Genomic DNA, 8,119 nt, shown 5'->3' with positions numbered 1-8,119 from the left:
TTCCTCACTCCGATCCCCGTTCCTCACTCCGATCCCCGTTCCTCACTCCGATCCCCGTTCCTCACTCCGATACCCGTTCCTCACTCCGATCCCCGTTCCTCACTCCGATCCCCGTTCCTCACTCCGATCCCCGTTCCTCACTCCGATCCCCGTTCCTCACTCCGATCCCCGTTCCTCACTCCGATCCCCGTACCTCACTCCGATCCCCGTTCCTCACTCCGATCCCCGTTCCTCACTCCGATCCCCGTTCCTCACTCCGACCCCTGTTCCTCACTCCGATCCCCGTTCCTCACTCCGACCCCTGTTCCTCACTCCGATCCCCGTTCCTCACTCCGATCCTCGTTCCTCACTCCGATCCCCGTTCCTCACTCCGATCCCCGTACCTCACTCCGATCCTCACTCCGATCCCCGTTCCTCACTCCGATCCCCGTTCCTCACTCCGATACCCGTTCCTCACTCCGATCCCCGTTCCTCACTCAGATCCCCGTTCCTCACTCCGATCCCCGTTCCTCACTCCGATCCCCGTTCCTCACTCCGATCCCCGTTCCTCACTCCGATCCCCGTTCCTCACTCCGATCCCCGTTCCTCACTCCGATCCCCGTTCCTCACTCCGATCCCCGTACCTCACTCCGATCCCCGTTCCTCACTCCGATCCCCGTTCCTCACTCCGATCCCCGTTCCTCACTCCGACCCCTGTTCCTCACTCCGATCCCCGTTCCTCACTCCGACCCCTGTTCCTCACTCCGATCCCCGTTCCTCACTCCGATCCTCACTCCGATACCGTTCCTCACTCCGATCCCCGTACCTCACTCCGATCCCCGTTCCTCACTCCGATCCTCACTCCGACCCCCGTACCTCACTCCGATCCCCATTCCTCACTCCGATCCTCACTCCGACCCCCGTACCTCACTCCGATCCCCGTTCCTCACTCCGATCCCCGTTCCTCACTCCGATCCCCGTTCCTCACTCCGATCCCCGTTCCTCACTCCGATCCCCGTTCCTCACTCCGATCCCCGTTCCTCACTCCGATCCCCGTTCCTCACTCCGATCCCCGTTCCTCACTCCGATCCCCGTTCCTCACTCCGATCCCCGTTTCTCACTCCGATCCCCGTTCCTCACTCCGATCCCCGTTCCTCACTCCGATCCCCGTTCCTCACTCCGATCCCCGTTCCTCACTCCGATCCCCATTCCTCACTCCGATCCTCACTCCGACCCCCGTACCTCACTCCGATCCCCGTTCCTCACTCCGATCCCCGTTCCTCACTCCGATCCCCGTTCCTCACTCCGATCCCCGTTCCTCACTCCGATCCCCGTTCCTCACTCCGATCCCCGTTCCTCACTCCGATCCCCGTTCCTCACTCCGATCCCTATTCCTCACTCCGATCCCCGTTCCTCACACCGATCCCCGTTCCTCACTCCGATCCCCGTTCCTCACTCCGACACCCGTTCCTCACTCCGATCCCCGTTCCTCACTCCGATCCCCGTTCCTCACTCCGACACCCGTTCCTCACTCCGATCCCCGTTCCTCACTCCGATCCCCGTTCCTCACTCCGACACCCGTTCCTCACACCGATCCCCGTTCCTCACTCCGATCCCCGTTCCTCACTCCGACACCCGTTCCTCACTCCGATCCCCGTTCCTCACTCCGATCCCCGTTCCTCACTCCGATCCCTATTCCTCACTCCGATCCCCGTTCCTCACACCGATCCCCGTTCCTCACTCCGATCCCCGTTCCTCACTCCGACACCCGTTCCTCACTCCGATCCCCGTTCCTCACTCCGATCCCCGTTCCTCACTCCGATCCCCGTTCCTCACTCCTACCCCCGTTCCTCACTCCGATCCCCGTTCCTCACTCCGATCCCCGTTCCTCACTCCGATCCCCGTTCCTCACTCCGATACCCGTTCCTCACTCCGATCCCCATTTCTCACTCCGGTCCCGAAACTCCCTCCTCACCCTTTGCTGATGAAAGTTTCTTTGAACAGGGACAGAAATAGTTTCCATCTGACAAAGAACTGTTTTGTCCCGATCACCCGAGTGCATATTTAATTTTCTCTCCTGTCAAAAATTCAACCAGATCTCACAGCCGTGCCAAAACCCCGGCTGGCAACGTAGATTTCCACCTGCAAAGGCTTGTCGCCTTGCAGTCGGCGAGGCGAAAGCTACCATCTCAGCCCATCCCCACTCACCTCCTCCTCCCCCCCCCCACCAAACAGCTCCGGCAATTTGGAAACCCCAAAGGGTTGGGTGTTTTAAAAGAAATTAAGGCAGATAAGTCTCCTGGGCTGGATGGGATTTACCCAGAATACTGAGGGGAGCAAGGGAGGAAATTGCTGGGGCCTTGACTGACATCTTTGTATCCTCATTGGCTACAGGCGAGAGCCCAGAGGACTGGAGAATAGCTAATGTGGTACCGCTGCTTAAGAAAGGTAGCAGTGATAATCCTGGAAACTATAGGCCGGTGAGCCTCACGTGGATAGTAGGTAAATTATTGGAGAGAATTCTCAGAGACAGGATTTACACCCATTTGGCAATAAATGGACTCATTAGCGATAGACAGCATGGTTTTGTGAAGGGGAGGTCGTGCCTCACTAACATTTAAAAACAATTTAGATTACCCAATTCATTTTTTCCAATTAAGGGGCAATTTAGCGCGGCCAATCCACCCAACCTGCACATCTTTGGGTTATGGGGGCGAAACCCACGCAAACACAGGGAGAATGTGCAAACTCCACACGGACAGTGACCCAGAGCCGGGATCGAACCTGGGACCTCTGCGCCGTGAGGCAGCAGGGCTAACCACTTCACCACCGTGCTGCCCCGTGCCTCACTAACTTGGTCGAGTTTTTTGAGGAGGTGACAAAGATGATTGATGAGGAGAGGACGGTGGATGTTGTTTACATGGACTTCAGTAAAGCCTTTGACAAGGTGCCTCATGGCAGACTGGTACAAAAGGTGAAGTCACACGGGATCAGAGGTGAGGTGGTAAGATGGTTACAGAACTGGCTCGGTTCCAGAAGGCCAAGGGTAGCAGTAGACGGGTGTTTTTCTGAATGGAAGCTTGTGACTAGCGGTGTTCCACAGGGATCGGTGCTGGGACCTCTGTTGTTTGTACATAAACGATTTGGAGGAAAATGTAGCCGGTCTGATTAGTAAGTTCACGGATGACACCGAGGTTGGTGGAGTGGCAGACAGTGCTGAGGATTGTCAGAGGATACAGCAGGACATAGATAGGTTGGAGACTTGGGCAGAGAAATGGCAAATGGAGTTTAATCCGGACAAATGTGAGGTAATGCATTTCAGTAGGTCTAACATAGAGGGGAAATATACCGTAAATAATAAAACTCTTAGGAATATAGAGAGTCAGAGAGATCTGGGCGTGCAGGTCCACAGATATTTGAAGGTGGCAACGCAAGTGGACAAGGTAGTCAAGAAAGCAGACGGAATGCTTGCCTTCATTGGACGGGGCATCGAGTATAAAAACTGGCAAGTCATGCTACAGTTGTATTGAACCTTGGCAAGGCCGCACTTGGAATATTGCGCACAATTCTGATCGCCACACTACCAGAAGGATGTGGAGGCTTTGGAGAGGGTGCAGAGGAGGTTTACCAGGATGCTGCCTGGTATGGAGGGTGTTAGCTGTGTGGAGAGGCTGAATAGATGGGACTGTTTTCATTAAAAAGGGAGGTTGAGGGGCGATCTGATAGAGGTCGACACGATTATGAGGGGCGTGGATAGAGTGGATGGGCAGGCACTCTTTCCCAGGGTGGAGGGGTCAGTCACCAGGGGGCAGAGGTTTAAGGTCCCTGGGCCAAAGTTTAGAGGAGATGTGCGAGGCAGATTTTATTTACACAGAGGGTGGTGGGTGCCTGGAACGCGTTGCCAGGGGAGGTTGTGGAAGCAGATACATTAACGGCGTTAGAAAGGCATCTTGGAAAACACATGGATAGGATGGGTAGTTCACCTGACCCACGACTTTTAATAGATTGTGGTTATGGGGAGCACACGGCCCACTCTACAGGTGTGATGCATCAATGTTTATTTATGAAACCAGTTAACATCTTAACAAATATCAACACCAATCCTCCCACAGATACAATATTCCATAAGTAAACCTTAATCTTTCTTGATTAACATTCATGACCCTTTTTAAACACAGAGATCAGGTTTAAATTCTCCACTGAGAGCAGTCAGCACTTTGAAATCACCCAATTGATTTGGAGACTGTCTTTAGTTTGCAGAGAGAGATCCTTATACAGCTCCTTGCTTTGCCTGCAGCTGTCCAGCTCTCAAAACGAAATGAACCACACCCTGTAACAAACAGCCTAAAATGAAAGGAAAGCAGACAGACAGCCCAGCTCCACCCACTCTCTGACATCACTGATAAACAGCCATTTCTTAAAGGTACATCCACTACAGATATTTTTATAAACACCCATTGATTAAAGGTACTCTCACATGACAGTATCATGACCGGTACAGGCTTGGAGGGCCGAAGGGCCTGTTCCTGTGATGTTCTTTGTTCTTATTGGCACCAAAGGGCACGATGCCTGCTCGACTCCCACTATCTTCGATAATGTGCCGAACACTGCAGCCCAGAAACCCCTCGGCTTCGAGCACTCCCAGAAACGATGTGACTGGTTTGCCACCAGTCCCCTCCCGCACTTTTCACCTTCTTCCTCCAGTCCTGGGAAAAGCCTGCTCATCGGGTCCCTCGCCATGGGAACCCTGTGCGCTACCTTGAACTGAATGAGGCTCATATTGGATATTTTCTGTATGTTTCTGTCTATGAGCTTCTGGCACAAGTTCCTAGGCACTTGATGGCGTTTCTCACCTTGTCATAATCGCCAAATACCTCCTCTGACAATGATGCAAACACTTCACTGGCTATACCTGCTCGTTTCGATCGAACCAACCATACCCACGTGGTTTTTGGCCAATTCAATTGTTTAACTACTTTCTCAAATTAGATTTTTTTTTCCCCCTATGTTTATTTTTTTATAAATTTAGAGTACCCAATTCTTTTTTTCCAATTAAGGGGCAATTTAGCGCGGCCAATCCACCCTACCCGGCACATCTTTGGGTTGTGGGGGTGAGACCCACGCAGACACGGGGAGAATGTGCAAACTCCACACGGACAGTGACCCAGAGGCGGGATCGAACCTGGGGCCTCGGCGCCGTGAGGCAGCAGAGCTAACCACTGTGCCACCGGGCTGCCCTCAAATTAGATTTTTTTAAACTGCTTCCACAACTTTCTAGTTACACCTCGGCAGTGCTGGAACATATTTAAACATGCGCCCTCCAGGATTTGGATGCGTAACTCCTTCCTCTGAACTTTCCTCAACTTCAGCCTGTGGTTGATATTCGCTGCGCCTTTCCAATACCCTCTCCTTCGGCTCTATTTTCTGAAGTTCAAATTCTCTCTCTCGACTCTTTCCCTTTGCTTCTGCTCATTCAAGCTTCGCGTGGCAATTGCTTCATTTCATAGAATTTACAGTGCAGAAGGAGGACATTCGGCCCATCGAGTCTGCACCGGCCCTGGGAAAGAGCACCCTACCCAAGGTCAACACCTACACCCTATCCCCATAACCCAGTAACCCCACCCAACACTAAGGGCAAATTTGGACACTAAGGGCAATTTATCATGGCCAATCCACCTGACCTGCACATCTTTGGACTGTGGGAGGAAACCGGAGCACCCGGAGGAAACCCACGCAGACACGGGGAGAACGTGCAGACTCCGCACAGACAGTGACCCAAGCGGGGAATCGAACCTGGGACCCTGGAGCTGTGAAGCAATTGTGCTATCCACTGGATTGTAACTGGAGTTTAGCTCATTTTCCACAGATCCATGCCACGATCCAGGCTGTAATTTGGGCATTCCCTCCTCACCCCTGCCGATAAATCCAACTGCAACTTGGCCGCCAATTCCAAACGTTCCAGAGTTATTTGGTGAACAACCAGGAAACTCTTATCCTTGAAAGAGCCATCATCACGTCACTCCCTGTTAAACTGTCAGAGTGCAAGGGTCCATCCTGTTGACTCCCTCGTTTCCTCTTTCTTTATTTTTGCCCTCATCATTTTTGATCCAAGGATAGTTAATGGACATGCATTGTTAAGTCAAGCAGCAGAGACAAGGAGGAGTTCAGAAGGTTGCAACGTAGTACAAGGTGCTAGTTTTCGAGCAGCAGAGCTCAGACTTTGTGGCACCCGAGAGATGGAGTGGGACTGGGTACGATTTGTTGGCTGGTGGACAATGAATTGGCCAAAAGGCCGTATTCTGACCGGTAACAGGCGGTGGTTGAGTCCTACCCGGGTGGGATGATATCCAGAGACCTAAAGAAAGCAGAGTTGAGTCCTGAACGCTCAAGGAAGAAGGAGCTGTCAGTGCCTTGTGTCTCTGCGTGTGTCTGTCTCTCCGCGTGTGTGTGTGTCTCTCCGCGTGTGTGTCTGTCTCTCCGCGTGTCTGTCTCTCCGCGTGTGTGTCTGTCTCTCCGCGTGTGTCTGTCTCTCCGCGTGTGTCTGTCTCTCCGCGTGTGTCTGTCTCTCCGCGTGTGTGTCTGTCTCTCCGCGTGTGTGTGTGTCTCTCCGCGTGTGTGTCTGTCTCTCCGCGTGTGTGTCTGTCTCTCCGCGTGTGTGTCTGTCTCTCCGCGTGTGTGTCTGTCTCTCCGCGGGCCTCTGTCTCCCGCCGCGTCTGTCTCCCCGCGTGCGTCTGTCTCCCCGCGTGCGTCTGTCTCCCCGCGTGCGTCTGTCTCCCCGCGTGCGTCTGTCTCCCCGCGTGCGTCTGTCTCCCCGCGTGCGTCTGTCTCCCCGCGTGCGTCTGTCTCCCCGCGTGCGTCTGTCTCCCCGCGTGCGTCTGTCTCTCTGCGTGCGTCTGTCTCTCTCTGTCTCTCCAGAAATGCTGTGAGCTGCTGTATTTCTGAACCTACAGGGAACTGGAATGAATGAATGAATCTACAGTGAAAACCATTACAGACAGAAAAGAGTCCTCGACCTCAAAGTCTAGTTTGAAGGAAAGTGTGCTTAAAGACAGCCATCTGCAACAAGGACTCTTCTCCTTTTCCTGATTATTTTCACCCGTCTTCCCCTCTGTTTGTCGGATATATATATAATATATATGAGAGAGCGAGAGAGAGGGGTAGGGAGCAAGTTAAAGTGGGGATTAGGAATTAGATAATAGTTAACCAGTTGTATTTGATGCATATTTCATTCTAGTTCTTGTTATAAATAAACAGTAATTGTATTTACATTTACAAACCTTGTGACTGTTATTATTGTCAGCCAAGGGCCAAAGACTTTGGGTATTGTTTTAAGAAAGCAAGAAATTATGCTTTTGAAATCCTGCCAAAGAGCTCCAATTGTTATGGGTCTGTACTTTTTTTGTTAAGATGCCGGATTAGAACCCAACAACATGCATTTGATAAAACTGTGAGGAAATGTTACTGCACCACAGGAGTGTTAACACTGACCAGTAGACAGCTTTTATATTCAAACAAACTTTAATTTGAACACATAATCAAGAACATTAGCAACAAAGAAATAGCTTTACAGTTAAAACATGTCAACTTGCTTCCTGAAATCTGCCTCTACATTCCAATTAAGCAAACTCATAGAAAAATACAGCACAGAACAGGCCATTCGGCCCACGATGTTGTGCCGAACCTTTGTCCTAGATTAATCATAGATTTATCATAGAATTTACAGTGCAGAAGGAGGCCATTCGGCCCACTGAGTCTGCACCGGCTCTTGGAAAGAGCACCTAACCCAAAGTCAACACCTCCACCCAACACTAAGGGCAATTTTGGACACTGAGGGCAATTTATCATGGCCAATCCACCTAACCTGCACATCTTTGGACTGTGGGAGGAAACCGGAGCACCCGGAGGAAACCCATGCACACACGGGGAGGATGTGCAGACTCCGCACAGACAGTGACCCAAGCCGGAATCGAACCTGGGACCCTGGAGCTGTGAAGCAATTGTGCTCTCCACAATGCTACCGTGCTGCCCTTAAGAACAAATAAATCTACACTATATCATTTTACCGTAATCCATGTACCTACCCAATAGCTGCTTGAAGGTCCCTAATATTTCCGACTCAACTACTTCCACAGGCAGTGCA

The sequence above is a fragment of the Scyliorhinus torazame genome, chromosome 24 (genome assembly GCF_047496885.1).
Source record: "Scyliorhinus torazame isolate Kashiwa2021f chromosome 24, sScyTor2.1, whole genome shotgun sequence".
In the NCBI taxonomy this organism is placed as follows: domain Eukaryota; kingdom Metazoa; phylum Chordata; class Chondrichthyes; order Carcharhiniformes; family Scyliorhinidae; genus Scyliorhinus; species Scyliorhinus torazame.
Note: the sequence above shows the minus strand (reverse complement) of the source record.